The sequence below is a fragment of the Enhydra lutris genome, unplaced genomic scaffold, assembly GCF_002288905.1.
Source record: "Enhydra lutris kenyoni isolate GAN:26980312 unplaced genomic scaffold, ASM228890v2 scaffoldscaffold72, whole genome shotgun sequence".
NCBI lineage: Eukaryota > Metazoa > Chordata > Mammalia > Carnivora > Mustelidae > Enhydra > Enhydra lutris.
This window is the reverse complement of record NW_019154156.1, coordinates 5042697-5064118: the sequence shown is the minus strand read 5'-3', so window position 1 is coordinate 5064118 and position 21422 is coordinate 5042697. Positions and strand designations below refer to the sequence as shown.

At 42.5% G+C, this 21422-nt stretch overlaps 1 protein-coding gene across 5 annotated transcripts in view; it reads right to left on the bottom strand.

Moving 5' to 3' along the window:
• LOC111159943 (PPFIA binding protein 1) overlaps positions 1-21422 on the bottom strand; it is a 174542-nt gene that overhangs the window by 134370 nt on the left and 18750 nt on the right. For 4 of the 5 annotated variants that reach the window (XM_022522637.1, XM_022522640.1, XM_022522639.1 and 1 more), the window contains exons 2-3: positions 19779-19855; positions 3129-3211 (exon numbers count right to left, since the gene is read on the bottom strand). The gene's annotated coding sequence lies outside the window, so the exon portion shown is untranslated. The remainder of the gene's footprint in view (positions 1-3128; positions 3212-19778; positions 19856-21422) is intronic. The other variant, XM_022522638.1, reaches the window with a different exon arrangement.

Genomic DNA, 21422 nt, shown 5'->3' with positions numbered 1-21422 from the left:
TGTTTATCCATAAACGAACTAAAGTTCACAACACCAAATCTAGGAAAATACTTCTTCCTGATGAGGTGATTATAAATTTCCATTTTCCAGTTTTACTTATTATTTTACAAGAAAAGGTACGTTGCATTAGGTATCAAGTTTGTTTTTAAGTGCACCAAAGTGACCCTAAGGTTGTTCTCTTGGGACAAATGGTTAGGTTGTCTGGCTCTGGATCAGGAAGGCTGGATTTAGTTCTTGATTTTGTGCACATTCAAGTTGCCTAATGGCTGCCAACCTCCATATATTTCACTTCAGGGGAGGTACTCATGCCCACCTCATCTGGCTGGTTGGATGTAAGGAAAAGACTCAGTACTCAGCTCAGCTCCTAATAACAGTGACCCCCCACCCCAGCCAGAGTGGTCTCTGTTCACATTACCTCCAAGCACAGTCCAACCAAATCTGCTTTAAGCAACAGCTAATATGAGCAAGTAACCGTAGCACGCATTGGGTGCGGCTCACGTGGTAATCTGGGCTGCTTGCTTTTTACCTCCTCTGCGCAAGTCACTCTCAAGGAGAAACCAGTCTAACTACCAAAACCCAAACTGAAAGGATCCATTTGGCAGCAAAGAACACCAAATCCAAACCACCAAAACAAACAGACTAGCTTCGCATTTAATTCATCCCTGAGGTTCGCTGAACTCATCTCTCAAACCTTTTTATTCCCTTAAACCTCTTCTTCCTCTTCTGTCATGATCTAAAACAGCCAATAATTTGAACTTAAAATATAGACTGATAGCTGCTTGTGAAACAAAGGGAAAACTCTGGATTTTCAAAGATTAAAAAAAAAATAATATGTTTTACACAAGAACGAACTTCTGACTACGTATTTTGAAAACATTCAAATACCTAGAACTCTCCGTGTGTAATATTTACCTACCATGTCAACATACATTCTCTCAGCAGAGAAGACTATTACACAGACTTTATCATTAAGGGAAGCCTCAGCCACTTTCATTCGACATTCTAGTTTAAAGGACAATTTTTGTGTCTTGTTTTCTGAGGAGGAGGAATAAACAACTTTACCATCTTCTGGCCCAACCGTCCTCTCTAGCGAATGTCAACTTGGCCCAGTTACACTTACTTTTCGTGCAGGAAAATGGCAGGGTTTGTTCCACATCGGCTCTGTGTATGTGCGTAGAAATTTCACCATTTAATTTTCATGTCTGGGAGGAAAGGAGCTTATAATTATGCTGGGAGGTAGAACTGTAATTAGGTTTTCAAATACCATAGGTATCCCTATGATCCAATTTAAAATAACAGAGAGTTCTGGTACTGTGTTATTGGGTTGGCTTTTTTTTCCCCCTTGAACCATCACATTCCTCAAACCTTAGGAATCATGAGAAAATCTTAGAGTTAAAAAGTGTTTTTAATTAAAAAAAAAAAAAACTAAGCTAATACAAACTGTTATTAGTATTTAGCATGAATAAGAATTTCATACATACCTGTAGATGCTTAAAAATTATTCTGGCTATGAGTTATATCCCGCAAAATAGGTTAATGGCAAGTTTAGAAAATAATCAGCTTAACCTTATTACCTCTCAGGATGCTAATAAGATTTTACAATCACACAGCTTCCTAACTCTCCGGCTACACAGTATACTTTATACGTGGCTCCTTTACACTTAGGGTTTGCAAAAGATGAAACATACACATTTTATAGGTCTTACTCAAGTGTAAGCAGAATGTTTGTGTTTGTGTGTGGTGTTTTTGTGTGGAGGTGGGAAGCAGGGCGGAGAGTATATATGCAAATGCTTTTCCCCACCCACCCTCAAAAAGTGAGTAAGATCATATTTGACCTATACAGGATAGTATGGAAGACATAACATGCAAATATTCTGCATAATTACATTTATTCCCACTTTTCTGTACTGCTCCCATTCTGGGAAGGAGAGAGAGAAAATGAAAATAAACACTCCTAATACTTGGTTGTATGATCTAATTACTGGAAGTAGCCCTATTCATTTAAAAACCCCCCTCACTGGTTCTAAACACCAAATAATCTTGGAAACATCTGAAAGTGTTAAGGGAAAAGACAAATCTATGAGAAACAGAGTATGTACACATGCCAGTCAAGCATTTGTAAAATATAAAATGCCTAATAATTTTATTCCAAAGTATTTCAAGAGCCGACTTCACTCAAACATACCCACTACATTACAAAAATCCCATGAATGTATAAATTGTATACAAATACCCAAAGTCATATGGAGCATATGTTATGTGAAACACTGATTCCAGGAAATAAAGGCATAGAGCTTCAATATAAAATGGGATTTTTTTAAACAACTGAGTAATTCTCGGCACACGAGATTATCAGAAAACCAACAAAATTAGAGAACCTGTTTGGAAATCTATAAGGAGAGAGAACTTTCTTGAGCACTTGGAAATAGAAGAAGGCAGTTCAAATTCCAGTAACTCCAGGTTTTTCTCCAATAAATTTTCACTACTCATTTTTCACATAAAACCTATAGGGGAGCATTTAGCACTTAGACAAAATGTAATATGCCTACAGTGTTGGAAACTTTCTGTGAACTGCCCTAATCATAAAAATAACATGTATTCAAAAGAAAAAGCTCTTGCAAGTAGCAAATATACCCACGGAAAAACCTATGTCAAGTATTGTTCTGCAGACTTTTTAGGTACTTAGTAACCATTTTCACATTTTGATTTTTTAGATGATTCCATTTGTATTTCCTTATATTCCCTTACTTGTAGGAGTATTGTGACCATGATTTTACTCCTCAAAACTTTAGTTTGACTTACAAAAAAGCTCAGCAAGAGGAGAAAACATTTTCCTTCATTAATTTGAAAATAACTTAAGCTATGAGCTGTATAAAGCAGCCTCCTTTTTCTTTTTCCTAAAAATACATATGAAATCAGTCATGGAGGATTATCAAATAACATGACTTGATGCAATTTCAGATACTGAGATTAAACAAAATCCAAGCCACTTGGTGAAGTCAGTAAACACCTGGACAAAGTTGAGTTTTTGGGGAAGGGGGATGTGATCCAAAAGGGGCCGTTGAGATTTTAAGACTTTTAACACCCCCCTCCAAATATACATGCCAGAGGAAATGTAAAATACTCACTTTTCTTAGAAATGCAGGCCCACACAGATTAATTTATTAGCCTCCAACAATCCAACAAGTCCAAGAAGTAACCAGCTTGAAATCTGAAGCAGAGAGGTTAGATGGTTTATTAGTAATTCTATGACTTGCTCTCTCCCGGTCAGTGCCGGGTGTTAGGGTGGCATTTGCCTAAAAGCAGCAGGCAAGAAGAAAACTCTTCCAAAACAACACAAATCTGGACAGAATGGAATTTTCCTGTTCCTTCAGTAAATGACAATTCTAATGTGGACAACATTCAGGTCTTGGGAGGAAGAAATAATCAACAGAAGACTTCATTTTGAATTCCTAATTCCTATAAGCCTAACCTTATCCAAACCTTTCACAAAATCTGTGAAACTACGAATGCAAGCAAAGCCCACGTCAACTAGTCTGGTACCAATGTTCTAGGAATTGCCAGCGAAGTTTGTTTGGGGATATTCCAAAACTGGTTTTTTACTCTGGGATAACAAATGTTACCATTGGCAGAGAATGGAAATACGGCTAAAGATTGAAGTCTTGTAAAATATTCCTTTCAGTATTTAGGTCTTTTATTACAATACAGAAATGATTGTTAATGCTCTTTGTCACTCCCAGATGGCTGTGAAAATGTCCGTATTAGCCATCTGTAGGTCAGAAACCTGTTAGGCATGTAGGAAATTAAAAACCTGTACTGGACCTTTGATTTCTCCAACAGAAACTAGCCTATCAACCACAACAAATGACTCAAAACCAGCATGATACTATGCCAAAAAATACTTTACCCCAAAAGCAGCAGATGTACTCAGGAAGCAGTTTTTATTAGGCTAATCGTTAATTGCAAAATATGCTATATTCATTTAAGTTCTAAGCACTAAATGTAAGTTTATTTATTTTTAAGTGTTATTTATCTCAGTAATCTCTACACCCAACGTGAGGCTCAAACTCATGATCTCGAGATCAGGAGTCACATGCTCCACCAACTGAGCCAGCCAGGCTCCCCAATACTAAATATAAGTTTAACATGGACAATTTTTTTTTCCCCGCAATGGGGAGCCTCTTTCAAGCATAAGGCTATTTTTTTTTTTTTTGCATAAAGCTATTTTTTAAGTTATTCACAATCTTATGCAAAATGGTGCTCAAAATGCTTAAAGGAATAAATATACAGGGATCAGGAAAGGAGATAAAGATCAGGACAATTAACATAAAACAGGGGCTTTGCCCCCCAAAATATCATTTCTTAAAAATGATCTGAATCAATGAAAATACAAGCTTGCCAACCGGTGAAAAGCTTTAATTCTGTCTTTGTAGTGCTATATGGTAACCAAGCCATTATTAGTCCTTAGAGAAAGGGAGAAGAACTGGATTAAAATATCTTTTGCCTTCAATGCTGATTTATGATTTCCTCCACAGAAAAGCACAATTTCTGCCAAGCAGAGGAGCACGGGGCTTATTGCCCGGGGGGGGGGGGGGGGGGGGGGAGCAAGGGGGAATAGCAATCTTTTCTGCATATAATAATCACTTTTATGTAGTCCACTCATGTAAAACACAAAACAAAGGCCTAAGGGATCTACAGTCCTGGCAGGATCTGCAAAAATAAGGAACAAGAAAAGCCATGTTAAGAGACATTTCCAGAGTTTTTCAGCTCTCATGAGAAACAAGCAGTTGTTGCACTTTCTATGACCTATGCCATGGAAAAGGGATGCCTTTCTTCCGCCATTCTCTCTCTGAATAAAGCAATTTTTTAAAAAGAACCAGAAGGAACCAGCTATTTTACAAAAATCATAGAACCTTATCAAAGTCTAAATATTTCTGACGCATCTTAATGAATCTCCTCACCCCCTTGAAATGGCTAGACTCATTTAGTTACTGGAAGGGCCTGCCTTCCCTGAGTCATTTTGCCCACCCCACCCCAGCTTCATCTCCCATGAGGACTGTCCTCAGAGATAAAACAATACTTTTGCATGATTACGTTGACAAAAGTTTTAAAGCAGCAGCCCTGTCTCCCTGAACTCCCCAGGACTTCAAACTCCAGTTCTCTAAACCACTTTGATTAGGTCACCATTTCCAGACCTCTGGTCACACTATCTCCCTACCCTAACACTGGCAACCTTCCAACGTGGCAACATTCCTTAAAATGGTGGGTATGGAGTCTAGCACAAGAATCTCCAACACAGAGCACAAAGGGAATGTTCTCTCCAGGAAAACGGACGCTACTTTCCATTAAATCTGCTAAACGTGGTAAGGTTAACGTTCCTTAACTCTCCATTACCAGAGCATCACACATTTGTGCTCAACGACAACCCCCAGGAAGAGTATGCCCAACCAAGCCATCTTCATTTTTAGTTAAGTTTTTAGATGTCAATTCACAACATAACATATAGCCCTGTTCATGAAAATAGTATCCAATTCACTTCACCGGGTCCTCTCGTAAGGATTATTTTCTGAATTCTGTCACCAGTGGTCTCTCCCAGCTTTGTTTCAACCACAACTCCCAATCACTGATGAAAATGCTGAGTATGAACTTTGCAGTGAGCACTTTGAAATTCCAAATCATTTCCTCCTAATGCACGTCTTTTTTGTTTTTTTAACCAAAGAAAATACCAGTTTTCATAAAGCAAGCACTTTAAGCAGAAGCTGAGAAATCTGGTGAATGGCAATATGTTAGAAAGGAATAATTCATTTAAAACTGTTTTGTTGGGGGCACCTGGGTGGCTCAGTGGGTTAAGCCTCTGCCTTCGACTCAGGTCATTAGGCTCCCCACTCAGTGGGGAGCCTGCTTCTCCCTCTGCCTGCCGCTCCCCCTGCTTGTGCTCGCTCGCTCTCTCTCTCTCTCACAAATAAATACATAAAATCCTTTAAATAAATAAATTATTAATTGATTTTTAAAACTGTTTTGTTAGGGGGCGCCTGGGTGGCTCAGTCGATTAAGTGACCAACTCTTGGTTTCAGCTCAGGTCATGATCTCAGGGTCGTGAGATGAAGCCCTGTGTCAGGGTCCAGGCTTAGCTTGGAGTCTGCTTAAGCATCTCTCTCCCTCTCCTTCTGCTCCTCCCCACTGCTTGCCCTCTCTCCCTTCATCTCTAAAATAAATCTTTAAAAAACAAAACAAAAACTGTTTTGTTGGACTGAGCATGACCACTATCTCTACCAGCACGGATGTCTCTACTATAGTTGTCTTGATGCATGGCTATGCATTCTCTTCAGGATGCATCTTAACAGGAATGCCAGCAGATATCTCCAAGTTGCCAGTTTTAAGTAATTTACCACTAATATGCATCTAAGCACTGAATGTTAACCAGATGGGAATCATCAAGCACCCATAGTATCAAATTTGTTGAAACACCGGTATTCCCAAAAGTCAGCTCTTTGTGCCCCGTTCAGTTCTGTGAGACAGCAGGTTTATCCAAGGCACAAGCAAGAGTTGCTTATCAAGTGTGTCTTTCATCATTTTTTAGATAACACATATAATTCAGATAGCTCTGTCTCGTTCAATTTGAAGGCCTGGAGGAGAAAAGAGAAGTAGGAACTACTTGATTATTAGCCTCAGCTGGCTCCATCTCCCTGGTCTAAGAGGATGTCCCCCCAAATTTTCTCAAAGGTATGGAGAATGACCAAGGGAATCAAATGAGGCCAGCAAGAAGAATGAGGTGAACGATGGTCTCTGGACTTGAGCCTGTTGAGTCCCTGAGCCTAAGGCCCAAAGTGATGGATGTATTTTCTTACGGATCTTTTCCTCACCACAGACAAACTCTGCAGACAAGAATGGTTTTTTATTCAGTTCACAGATCACCAATTCACAGAAATCCAATACCCGGAGAGAGTCAGCCACAGAACATGAAGGCTCCTTGGTGAGAACCCATCAAGCTCCAGGGGCTTTCCCAACACATGTCCTGCATTATTCCGGTCACATCCACAGAAAGCCTTCCTGGGCACCCTTGGGTTTCTGCAGGCCGATCCATGAGGCCCACTCATACAAGCAAATGGGTTCTCCAGCAGGACCGCCAACGGCCTTCAGCCTCTGGACAGCTGAGAGAGCAGTAAGCCAGAAAAGGCTGTGGAAGGACGCTACACAACAGGGCACAAAACAGCATTCATCCAGGGCCCTGCTGAGCACAATCCCCCACCCAGCTGGATGGAGTGGTGATAGAGGCAGCATTATGGAGGGCGAGCTGACTTGTCAGTCACCCACTTAAGGAAGTTCTGCTCTCTTCATAGCACTGTAAGTCCACTTTAAGCCCCACCCAGAGCAGTGAACAGGGCCGGGTCACAGCAGATTAAATTCAGTGTTCCAGACAGCCCTCAGCCAGAGGAAAGAAGACCCTTTTTCCCCTGTGAGGCACGGATTGGAATCACAGCTAGAATCCCACCTCTGGTATGGTGGGCTGGATAAGAATACACTTTTCCTCCCCGGTCCTCAGCCTCATCTGAGCCTTAGTCCAACCTCGATGTTCCATTCCACAGCTGGGTCTCTCTCAAAGCAACCCGAAGAGTTGTTCTCTGCTCCGGGCAGCCCTCCAGTAAACCTATACACACAGTGTCAGTGTCTGACCACAGTTCAGAACCACTCAGTAAGACGCTGACTCTCGGGTCGACTGTCAGGGATTAAGGCAGCAAAATGGCACACTGAACCCAAAAAATAACCGCAGTTGAATTCTCTTCATTAACAGTAGGTTTGTGTATTTAAAAGATGTGCAAGGAAAATGTTTACAATACTTTCCCTTTGGGGGTACCCGGGTGGCTCATTTAAGCATCTGCCTTTAGCTCAGGTCACGATCCAAGGTTCTGGGATTGAGCTCCACGTCGGGATCTCTGCTCAACGGGGAGCCTGCTTCTCCCTCTCCCTCTGGCCTGCCACTCACCCTGCTTGTGACTCGTGCACATGCAATAAATAAAAAGATAAAATCTTAAAAAAAAAAAAAAAAAAAAAAACAGGTGATCGGAATTGAAAATACACCACCCATTTCCATTCACTGACAACAGAAGTCAGAGACCAACAAATTCAACATTTGGCGTTAAAGGCAGGCACCCTGGTGAAATGTCTGAGTCAAAAGAATTTTTTTTTAAATATTTATTTGTCAGAGAGAGAGAGAGAGGGAGAACACAAGCAGACAGAGCAGCAGGCAGAGGCAGAGAGAGAAGCAGGCTCGCCGCTGAGCAAGGAGCCCGATGTGGGACTCGATCCCAGGATCCTGGGATCATGACCAGAGCCGAAGACAGCAGCTTAACCAACTGAGCCACCCAGTCGTCCCTGAGTCAAAAGAATTTTAGAGGCGTGTGGGACTATCTTACCTACTCCTCTGTTCTAAAGATAAGGAAACCTCTGGTCAGCCGGGGTGTGAGAAAGCAAACACACCTGGAATGCAGTCCACTAATCAGCAATTAGGATTCCTTGTTCTGCAGGTTCCTTCAATGTCTTCTAACACCTGTCTACTTAGGGGCCAGACTCTGTCAAAATTTATTTTCAAATGACAGAAACTCTCCACTTAAAAATATTCTGCCTTATTTCTAGATGGCAGCTTGACACACAATCTTCATACCCTTTAGCAGCATACCAATTTGAGATAAAAAATCACTAATTCCATAAAAGGAATTAGAGACAAATGAAAAGCCAAGTAGTTGAGTTGCCACAGACATTTGGCCAGCCAGCATGTGAACACAGATGGGGCTCTCCTGTGGCCTGAGAATGCAGAACACGACAGAAAACCTGTCCATCTGTAAGTGACTTCAATTACACAAAGTCATCAAAGAGTATGTTTTTCCCCCCAATTTTTTTGATTTCCAAGACCTTCCATGCAGCCATCCTCCTAGGTCCCAAACAACTGTCTGATTTACAACATTCCCTCTAAACCAGGTCGGGTGTTCTTTAGAACTTTATTTATAAATCAAGTCAGTTCCTTCTAGCCAGTGCCAGTTTAGAAAGATGGTACCAGAACGGGTCCCTAACCTAGGGTGACCATGATTATTTTTAATTATCATAGCAGCTAGGGATGGAGAGATGAACATTCCCATTTTCCTTCCGGTGCCACTCACCATCTTTGGGAATTCCTCCTGACTGCAGTTCTGGGTCAGATGCTCCCAGAGGACAATGAGCAGCCTTCTACCAAATCATACTCTTCTGGAACCTTAACCATATGTGTCATGATTGTAGATTAAAAAAAACCTGAACTCTTAAGTACCATGTTATAAAATTTATTTTTAGAACTAGCCCAGTGGGGGTGCCTGGGTGGCTCAGTGGGTTAAGCCTCTGCCTTCGGCTCAGGTCATGATCTCAGGGTCCTAGGATCGAGCCCCTGTATCAGGCTCTCTGCTCAGCGGGGAGCCTGCTTTCCTCTCTCTCTGCTTGCCTGTCTGCCTGCTTGTGATCTCTCTCTGTCTGTCAAATGAATAAATAAAATCTTTAAAAAAAAAAAAAAAAACAAGCCCAGTGACCTTGGGACACTTTCTGTGCATCACTTTTCCCATTTGAACGGGAATAAGAGTACCTATCTCCATTGCCTTGTTTGTGTAAAAGAGAACATGGAAGTATCCACCTGAGAGCACCTGTAAAGAGCCCCATGCTCTTATGAATTAGAGCACATGAAAGCATTGCCACATCCTAAGTTGTCAGTCAATGATCACTAACTATTACACTGCTGCCCTTCAGAGTCCTAACACAGTAGATGTCCTCTTATCTGTGCTTGTTGTACTTTCTACCAACCAAATCGACTGCAAGTTCTTGCGTGTGATGAGGAGAGAACATAAGCTTTGAAATTAAGCAGGAATGAACATCTAGGTTTTACACTCTACTACATTTCATTAATTAGAAAGAGATTTTCTTCCACATTCAACACTGCTGAAATTGGAAGGTGTCTTCCATTCAGTGAAACTGGGTATTATCTCTTAAGCAAGTTATTTAATCTCTATAAAACTGGTAATATCACCTTCCCCTCTTAGTGTTGGGGGAAGGATCAGTAACATAATCATGCAAACCCTTAAGACACAGCAGGCAGCCTGATGTACCACTTCATTCTGCACCCTTATGGGCCCAGTGTCTTGTACAAAAGATGCTTAGGATTGAATATTTACATATATTTAACAAAGCAACCCATCATCCATGGAGATTTAAAAACACTGCCCAGACCCATTCCAAGCCAATGTGTGTGGCTGTCCCAGATGGAGCCATCTCTAGAAAAGATCAAGGGGTTTCAGTACAGGAACTCTCAGGAGGGGCAATGTATGGGCACGCAAGGCCCTGCGCAAGGCCCTGCAGCTGCTCTCAGTAACCCAGCAGAGCCTCGATACTGTCTAACTCCTTGCGGATACCAAGCTCAGGATCAAAGTGCAACAGTGGAGCCAGAGGGTGTAGGAAGCGGCCTTTTACAAATCCTGTAACCACTCCTGGCATGCAACAACACTTAGCTCATTTTTAAGCACTTACTTCATTAGGGTCTCCTAAACCCTTTACCATAACCCCGTGAAATACAACCAGCTTCATCCACATTCCTGTTTTCTGAGGCCCAAGGCTGAAGTCACAGCTGAGTGGAGAAAGTCTGCATGGTTCCCAGGCCTGGGCCCTTAATCACTGTGTCCTCTCTCAGGCTGGTGATGCCACATCAGCTTGACAAGGAAGCAGGATGCCCCCACACGTCAAGGTCTTGCCTTCAAAACAGGCACACAGCATCCTCTCCAGGGGCGTGTCAGACCCTTCTGCTCCAGGTGAACAGGGGCAAAAGCAGGTAGATGTGTGGAGCGGTTCTCTGTGGAGAGCATTTCCCAGCCCCTTGGTGCTGCCTCGGTCCTCAGGCTCCAGGAAGCCCTAACAGGCGGTGTTTTCTGTTGAACCTTTGTCTGTTTCTTTTATCCCTGACTTATTTCTCACAGCTCCAGATCACCTCTGGTTTTCCCTTTTCTTGATAGGCTTCCTCCACCTTTTTTCTTTTTTTAAAATTCTGGTTCTTCAAAGTTGAGTTACTTCTCCCCACACGGTACCACACTTCTTGGCAAAGAAACTCTTCTTGAATCATCCCCAGCAGATGTGAGTCTCAGCGAAAACTCATAGCTGGAGATTCCATCTGAACTTACCAGAATGCCAACGCGCACGTGGGGGCATGTCAGAAAGACAGACGAGCCGGAGGAAGACACGAACCGCATTACAGCTCGCCTTGCCGGCTCCTTGCACGATCAGATCACCTGACACTCTAGAACTCACACCAAGAAAGACCAGCAAAGTAGAGAGTTCAAGAAGACATGGTACCATTTCCAGGCAATACAATGAACTGGCTGGCAGATCACCTCCTTCACAGGCAATCACCAATCGCCCCATACCTCCAAGAGGTGAGATGTGTGTCTAATACAGAATGTATCACCAGGGCAGCTGGCGCTGTTCAGTTTCTGAATAAGGAAGAGTGACCTATTTATCTCTCCACTACACCTGGAATAAAAACAGGTCCGTGACATCTTGCGCTACGGAGCTCCTGAGCGACAAGGCAAAGAGGACAAGGGTTACATAGGAGCGGATGGGGGACTCGCTGGGGAGTGAAGCCCACTGGTCAGAACACACACCTTTACTCTGTGCCAGGCTCAAATCATCAGACTTCCCTACCTCCGGACCCCACAACACACTCTAACGATGAGATGATGGGTCCGCAGAACCCACCGCCTCCTTCACTCGCTAGGAAAGGCAGAAACTAAGGAAGAAGCATGTTTGCTTTTGCAGATATGATTAATCTGAGGTTGGAAAAGATGTAGGGCGGTTTTGGCCTTATTTACCCATCCCACTCACACCACAGACCATGCCGGACAGTTACAGACATTTGCTGAGCACAGCTGGCTTTTGGAAATGCCAGAAAACCAGTTCATTTTTCAAAGCACATTAACTTCTCTTCCAGCCATATAACTCCTAAATTATTATCCTCAACTGTATCAAAATGCCCTATCAGGTGACTGGAACTTCAACACAGGCTATACTCTCCTATATTTGCTCTCCAGCCATAGGGTCCCCTGGAAAGTTCTGAGTTTGATGGTTTGTGTGTCTTAATCTGCTCTGCCTGACTTTCGTGGTGGTGACCCTCCAATTCTATAAATTCAACAGGAGTTTAAATATTCCAGAAACAGATGCATTTACGTACACACAGGGTTAACATTCTAAACATGCAGTAATTCCTATGTGGGCAAAATCACTTAACAGGTCAGCCATTTCACACATACAGAAGCTGGCCCCAGCTACACCACCACCAGGTGTAAAGATTACCCAAGTATCTCACAAATTTCTGAAAAGCCAGAGATCCGTTTATCATTAACAAAAGGGTATGACCTCTTCGTTCAGTTTTTCTAAGGGATCCAAACTTTCTGACTGCAGATAAAGAGACCGTATATGTTGGAATTTTGGTGTCATCTATTACTGTTTGTTTCTTTTTTAAGGGGTTAGCTTCTTTGCGACAGGGAAGAAGACATTGGTGTGTTTCACCCAAACCCCACTTTTAGAGCTGGCTGTGCTCATCCTGGCTCCCGACAACTCGAGGGAAGGCCCCCAGCCAGCTGCAGGACACTGCTTCAGCAAAGTTAAGCCACCAGAGGGGGTGGCCAGCTGCCAGCAATGAGCTGATTCAGGAATACAAAGGTCCAGCCCCTCGCTTCCACTGGGGCCATCCTAAGACCAGAGCTCCCCATACGGGCAGACCAGAGCTCCCCATACGGGCAGCTGGGGACTCCACTGCGGTGGCATTGCTGGTCAGCTGCTCCTCCACCGAATCCTACTACCTTTTCCTCAGCCCTAAAATCCTTCAGCATCCAATTCCTGGTCTCAGTAGGCTTCCAATGCACCTCATCAAAGACAGGCTGTTTGCTGTTTTCTAAGCGTAGAAAGCTATTTTTTCAATTCTCCTGAGGAAGTTACAGGACCTACACATGTTCTATCACAACATACTATAAGAGGTCCTATGAAGGCTGAAAACCATCTTTGAAAAATAGTGTTGGCTCGGTTCAATAATTGCACGTTTTTGATAGTCAGCCCAGAACACTTTCTGAACACCAGCCCAATACAGTCAACAGGGACAGAAGTGAAATAATGCCCCGGAATATCACAGGTTCACAAGGAAGGAAAGTGAGACATCACCAGGCTAGCGATCTGCACGTCACAACATCATGGGGCACTGAAAACTGACACCAGGTCATGAGAGGCCGGATCTGCTGTTTTCAACCTCAACCCATGGAGCCACCCCTCCCCACATAAGGCACACTTGCATCAGGACCTCAAATCCTAGGAAATCAGTCTAAGCTCCTTAAACAGTTCTACATATAAGTATGAAACAAAGTGCTGAACACTTTATCCCCATCATTTCAAATTTCCATAAGAGGAAACAATTCCTGGAGCCGACAGGTTATAGACGACTTTGCAAGAAAGCAGATGCAGACAGGCCTGAGCAAGAATCAAGACCCATGGCTACGGCATTGCCCAGAAGGCACTACCGCTTTCCAGAACAACTTTGAGGAACCATCTCCCAGTCGTTCAGGCTCTAGCCCAGCTGAGGGCCGGGGATGGAGCGAGGGAGGTCACAGAAGCAGAAGTCTGAGCAAAAGCAGGTACTGGTGCAGTGTTTGTATCTTATTACCAAAGGTTTGGGTTCAGAATGTTAAAAAATGTAGATAATGTACCCCATATGAAAAACTCAACTTAAAATCACACTCCTGCTTAACGTTTTATCGCTTTTTACACGTCGTCCAGTTTGACGCTCACAGCTCTCCCTGTGAGGGCGGGGCTAGTATTAGTAGCTCACTTTTATGTCCAGGACCACACACCTGATCAATGTGGGGATCAGACTGCCAGATTCCTGGTTCAGGGTTCTAGCCTATAAAATCCGCCAATTTGCAGTTTTTCTACATATTTCTCCAGGACTGTGTGCAAAGCCCCCAGACTTTGCTGCCCTCCTACACTTGCCTTTCTGGCTCCCAGCTTCATAGCTACAAATCTGGATTTCAGAAGAATAAGGACTACCCATGCAGGTGGTCCTAAACAGGGCCACCAACCACCCTCAGACGTCTCTCTTTCTCAAAGACTTGAAACAACCCAGACACTCTGTTGGCACCACAGCTGACAGCAGACTAAGGAGATCAAGTTACAGGACCACCAGTGTTTGATATCTCTGACTAACCCGGTTCGTGTCAGCCAAATACACAAGAAGCGGGGTTGAGGGGGAGAGAAAGGCTAAGGCTCACCGATTTCTTAGACACAGTCACAGCTCTTAGGAAAGACTTCCACCCTGCAGTAGGATTTGCTACTGTCATTTGAGATACTTGGTGGATTTTACTCTTGCCAAGTTGGCATTCTGTTTCTGCAATGCAAAAATGCTCGGACTGAAGAGATCAGATGGGGATTTTCACGTTTTCAGGAACAGAAGCGAGCCTCTTTCCGCCTCAGGTGGATGCATTACAGCTTGGGGGAGTGCTAATGAGAGCTAATTACTCTATTTACTTCATAAGCCAACCAGCCAGCAAGAAGAAATGCCTGGGTAAAACTCTCCGCGTTCTCAGGCTTGGTTTCAAAGGGCTGGTGCCAAAATGATCTGGCTGAAGTGACAGGCTCAGGGCTGCCTAACTGGATTGTTATCTCGAGATCACAAAACACAGGCCGTCTTTTGGCCTGTGTATCCTGTAAATTAATAGTCACAGCAGCATCAATTTTATTCTTCCATGCTTAATCTACTCTCTTCGCCGTTATCAACACTCCCACCTGTGCCCCCAAATGTCCACTCTGACTGTAAATTAAGAAATCAAACATTAGGCCTGAATTTTAGGAAAACAACTGTCTTCCTACCACTGAAACTGGGTGTGGCATTTTACAATGTCCTACACTCACCTGGCAATAGTCACAAGATTTGGCCAACAGCTCATTCACTTTGATCCTTGAACTCTAGACATAAGAAGGAACTTAGAAATCACGTAAATTTCACTTAATCATTGATAATTAACTGTATCCATGTGTTAGGTAAAGCATATACATATGGCATGAATTATATAAAAATACATCTAATTTATATAACTTATATAAATTACATTTAAAAGAGGCTTTCTCATCCATGTTTCTCCATTCCTGCCATAGTCGGGGGAAGGGGTAGGAGATGGAAAGACAACAGATCTAAATTTCCCAGAATAAGAACAAGAAGGTTAGTCATTAACTCAATAAAGCCCCAACCATATTAACCTCTCCCTCTTCCAATACTAAGATGGTGTATTGTTGAAAATGCAACCATGGCTTCAGGACAAAAGTAAGAAGATTCAAGACACATTTTAAAGAAGATTGCCAATGGGCATTATCTTCAACTCCATAGAAATGAGGCTGCATTGGATTATAATACAACTCTAAGCTAACATTTATAATTACTTGGCTCAATTTATTAAAATGAAAAAGTCTAAATAAACACAAGGAGAAGTTAAATGGCCAGACCAACCTCACGCTGAAATTCTTCAGGCAGAAATAACTTCCATAATATTAGTGGAGGCTTTTTATGTGGATGACAATCTAACATAAGGACTAATCAGATCCAACTCAATTTATATATGGTATGAAAAATGGAAATTTAATAACGGTTCTCCTGAGTTACTTAGCAACCTTCTCTTCTCTCATGATTTTCTATGATTTTTTTTTTTTTAAGAGAGAGAGAGAGAGAGAGAACAAGTGCACAAGCAGGGGGAGTGGCATGCAGAGGGAGAAGCAACTCCCACTGACCAAGGAGCCCAACACAGGACTCCATCCCAGCACCCTGGGATCATGACCTGAGCCAAAGGCAGACGTTCAATGACTGAGCCACCCAGGCATCCCTATAACTTTCTTTTTAAGACTGCTTTGTTACCTGAATGTTTATAATACATGGGACAAGTAAGTAACATGAATGATGCCAAACATCTCATCTATGTGTAAAGGAATGACTAGGTTATGGCCCTTCCCAAAAACTGCCTGTGCTTTTTTATACAAACGTGTAGACAAACATGTTTTACTTTGGCTGAGTACAGCCCTAAGCTGGGGATTCATCACAAAGTCGTCCAAGCAGAAATATTTCAGAGAAGCAGCTGACATCCGTAACAAAAAACAAAATCTACTCAACAGAATAAAGAGGCCAGATAAAGAAACATTTCTTGCACAGAAATATAAATAATATTTACTAAAATTTCACAAGTCTGAGCAGGTTTGCCAGTTATTCTAAAAAAAAAAATTTTTTTTTTAAACAACAGTAGCATTTTTAGCTTTAAGACTAGGTAGTCATCATTACTGAGCTCCTGCAATGAGTAAGCCAGGTGCTGTGCTAGGCATCTGGTATATGTAATCTCAACTTAATCTTTCTCATATCCCTGCAAGGTAGGCACCATTTCTTCCACTGACAGACACGAAACCACGGCTCAGACTGGACAAACCACGAAGTCACAATGTTAAGATATGACTCTACTGGGATTCCACCCAAGATATGGCTGACCCCAAAACCCAAAGTTGCTGCTACCTTCTGCCCAGCAGTACCACTGAGAAATCACAACCAGAAATTACAACGATGGAATTGTTTCCTAAGTACAGAGGATCAGCTCTAAGGTCAGAAGCTCTAGATTTTAATTGTGCTTCTATTGAGTGGGGGTTTCCTCCAAATTAATGGAGATGAAAATAGTATTTAACCTCCTAAGGTTGAGGAGAAAAGCATATAAAAAAGCCCTGGTCGAGGCACTTTTCGAAACAAGTAAGCACTATTTGTATTTGCTATTATTACCTTCCTCTTCAAGCCTCAGCTGGTGAACAGCACCTGGGGAAATCCACCCACAGGGCAGCAAATTACCTTGATGAGGTCTGAGCAACACAGAGCCTGGAGCCCAAGAGAATCAAAACTTAAGGGGTAAGGAATGGAGGGGGCTTGGGTACAGTCTCTGCTCAGTGTACCTTCTCAGGCACTACAGAAATAAAATAATGGTTGTGGGCAAGCTCTGTACCGGCACAGCCACAGTTCACTAAACAAGCTGCTGGCCCCAGTTAGTCAGCCAGGTAAGAATGGATGGAAGCTCCTGCCTTCAGGCAAGTTCACGTCTATCCTGTGGTAAAGGAAATTCAGACTAAACAAGCTACCGCCCAACAGGAACCTCACCCTTTCTCATCAACTTTCCCTACTCATGCCCGCCCACACCCCCCATGCCACCACACACACAGAGATGGGGAGGGTTTTCCATGGTACAGGGGGTGCCCAGATTCAACCAAGCACTTGAGGCCTGTTCATCCCCATTAGGAAACTCTATAGTGGTCCAGAGTAGGAGCAGAATTTTAAACATTGACAATTCAATACAGTGACCTCCAGAACAGCGAAGGTTCATTTCAGTACAAAGAAAGGTTGAAGACGGTGAAAAAGAAAATCAAGATTTGACTCCATAAAAATTTTATAATTCTATAGGACTAAAAACAAAAAAGATAAACTAAATAGAAATTAGAGAAAAAAAAAACTGAGGTCAAAATATGTGCAGTAATGATGAAAGAGGATTAATAAGTAAAATACATAGTATATGACAAATGAGAAAAATACAAATCCCCAATAATAAATAATAAAAGGGCAAAGTTCAAGAACAGTTTGTTAAACAGGAAATGCAGTCAACAGTCATATAAACATGTTTGATTTCATTAATATCAAACAAAACAGAAAAATGAAGTATTTTTTCTCCTAGAAAATTGCCAAATATTATTAAAATGAGAATAGCACCCTGCTACTGGTGGCAAAAATTAGTACACACTTTTTTGGCAACTGATACCAGTATCAATCAAGATACCCATATGCATGACCATCCTTTTGTTCTGGTCATCTATGATAAAAATAAAAATGATCTGAAAGAAAATGATGACTGCATAAGATGCTCATCAAATACTGAAAACAGGCTCTGCAATCAGATTAAATAAATCACAAAATATCCCTAAACAGAGTATTGTACAGTCCTTAGGAATAACATTTACAATTATTTTTGTAGTGTGGGGAAAGGCAAATAAAACAATGATAAGTAAAACACAAATCATATACTTAGAATGCTTCAAATATTCTAAGTAAAATATATAAATTTATAAAAATATATATATATTTATTAAAAATATATAAATTTTTAAAATGGACAGAAACACAGCAACGTAGTTGTGTCTTTGTGTGGTAGAATAACTGCTTTTTACTACATCTTTATGGTTTTCCTATACTACAAAATCTTCGATAAGGTGCATCTCACTCTTGTATTTACAAAAAAATGTAAGTAACAATCTCCCCTGTAAACCCACAACAATAGAAGGAAATCCAACAACCCTCCAAACCACTCCCACAAGTACCCAACCGTACAGCAGGCAGGTAAGGCAGTAAACTGAGGGGATAGAGGCTTTGTTTTAAATCTGGGCCTAGAAAAACAGGAGGCATCTTGATGTGAAAACAAAAACTTTTCATCTTCCACTTGTCAAAGCATATTTTGGAAATTCATTAACCAAAACATTTTCCATCAGAGGATTTAAACCCACACACCAAAATTATCTCCAAAGAATAAACTAGTTAAGCAAGCAGGAAGTTTATCAGGAACACCCTAAAAATTAACAATTGTTTTTACAGCTCTGATAAAGCCAGCCAGCTCATGTTGGTACACAATGTAACACAAACAACCTCTCCAGTGAGTCCTCTGAACAGGAGTGCAAGAAGTCCTTATCATAAGGGTTTTCCTTGGCAAGAATAACAGATGCCGCAGAAATTGAGCCTTTTGGGGTTCACCCTCCTAAAAGCTGATTTTACAATCTTAGAGATGGCATCCATTATCCGCCTTCGTCTTCACAAACCTACCAGGCAGGGTTTCTCCACTTCAGCACTTCTGTCAGTGCAATTCCTTACAATTCCTTGCTCTGTTCCATGCACTGCAGGGCGTTCAGCAGCATCCCTGGACTCTGCTCACTAAATGTCAGTCCTCCCTCCATCCCCGGTTGCAACATGAAGGTTTCCTGACATCACCAAATGACTCCCACAGGGCAAAATCACCCTAGCTGAAAACCAGTGGTACAAATCACGTGCTCTCATTGCCCGAATTTTACAAAGGAGGAAACAGACACAGCGACGCCCATCTAACTTCAAAGCTCGAGATCCAAAACTCGGTACTGTATGGGTGCACAGGTGGAGGCGTATCTTCTAGTGTAACTTATGATACACACCCATCTTTTCTACTTGGGTCCCTATGCATCCACCCCCACGGAGCCTGGCTGAGTCGGCCTTGGTGCACACCATTCACCTAAACCACTTCTCTCATCACGTAAAGATTTATAGATAATGCCAGATGAGAGTCTGGCAACAAAGGCACAGTCATGGCCTTCGACAAGTATATAATCTATTTGAAGGAATAAGACACAGCCATGGAGAAGCTATTCGGAGTACCAGTTTTGAAGAACACTATTTCCTCACCTGCAATATGGAAACGATGTCAGGGCTGATCTCATAATTCACTGAAAGAGTGCGAATCAAGTTCTTTTCACAAAACAGGATTTCAAAAAACAGCTAGATACCAAATGCCTGGCAATATATAGGCACCAGCACAGGACGGATTAGAGTATCTCAAAAATCACTGGGCTGGCATGAACTCTCTAAAACACCCTGAACCCACTACCCCTTGGTACTTGAGCATTTGAAAATCCAAAAATTGAATTACCTGCTTCCAGCAGAGTTTACAGGCAGAGCTCTGATGGAGGCTCTCAGCAAAGGTTTCCTGAATGGCTTCAAGCAGGCCTGGAGGAAAGAAAAGGAAGGATTCAAACAAAGAGAAGAGCCAGGAGTAGGAGAAAAGGTGGAGTGGACTCAAAGCACTCCGGAGGAGCAGAGCCTGGGCCCCAACCCAGCAGGACAAGGGAAGACAAGGGTGGAAAAAAAGGTCAAGACCAGAGGAGGTCATCAGGTGACCTCTAGGTGACCTGTAGTGACGCTGACCAGGCTAGACCCAAGAAATACTTCTAAAAAAGTAACCAAGGGCTGCTACAGCTTTGTAGCAGCATTATGAAGGTGGAGAACTTAATTTCTCAGACTAAAAGGTCAGCATTCCCTGAGGGAAATAAGCAGATGCTTGCTTTAAATTTACACAAGTAAAAGTGATGATTTTCCAGAACAATGCCTAAAAGTAAATCCAAATAAGTTCTTTCCCAAGTCCACAGGTCCTCCTGTTCTCTAAGGGCATCAGCCCAACACAAGGAAACAAGAGCCCAGGGTAGCCAGATTTCCTGATTTTAAAATCTGGATTTCAATTAGGTGAAATCTCCCAAACTTTAAGTATTGGCCTAAATTTCTTTAAATACCATGGAGGTCAAACCAAACCTATCTCCCTGCAGTCTCCACCCCAGGGCCCCCAGTCCAAAAACCCTACCATTAGCCATAGCCCACAGAAGGTCAAGTAAACCTTTCTGGGATATTTGGAAGATCTCTCCGGCAATGTGTCACAGAACACAGGGAAGAAACTAACTGTAGAATAATGTGTAGACCCTTCAGCAATGGACTGTAGAAAGGCCCCATAGCGCCCCCCCGCCCCCGGCTGAATACAAACCGGCACTCAGGTGACACCTCAAAATATCCACTGGCCAGGGGTACCTGGGTGATGCAGTCGGTTAAGCGTGTGACTCGTGACTTCGACTCAGGTCATGATCTCATAGGTCATGAGATGGGGCCCCATCTCGGGCTCTGCGCTCAGTGAGAAGTCAGCTTGGGGATTCTCTCCCTCTGCTCCAGCCTCCACCCTCCCCACCCTGCTCACTCTCTCAATCTCTCTCTCAAATAAATAAATAAATCTTAAAAAAATATATATCCACAGGCCCTAAGTGACCAATGGGCTACTTACAATTAAGCAGTTACCAAAAATGGGAGAATTCCACACATCGGTATACCGCCTCATTTCCCCATTTTAAAAACATACAGTAGTATGGTGACTAACATAATAAATAAATAAATAATTAAAAAACAGCACCCACTCACTACCTCATTACAGACAACCCTCCTCTGTTGTCCTGTCCACCACGCCCCCTTCCCCTGCGGTATATTCAATAAACTTCTACCTCCTTTGTTCTGCCTCGGGTGAATTCTTTCATTGCTTGTGCCACTGGCTTTGACCCAATCATCACCTCATATCTGGGGATCCTCATCTGCTCAGGAGAGACATCCCACTTAAGACACCATAGGGTCAAAAAAAAAAAAAAAAAAAAAAAGACATCACAGGGTCTACATCAGCGCTGACCGGGATGTGAACAAAGGCCATGGCGGAGGTAATAGAGAGTGATTCAAAAAGTGTATGAGAGGCAAAAATAACAGTGCT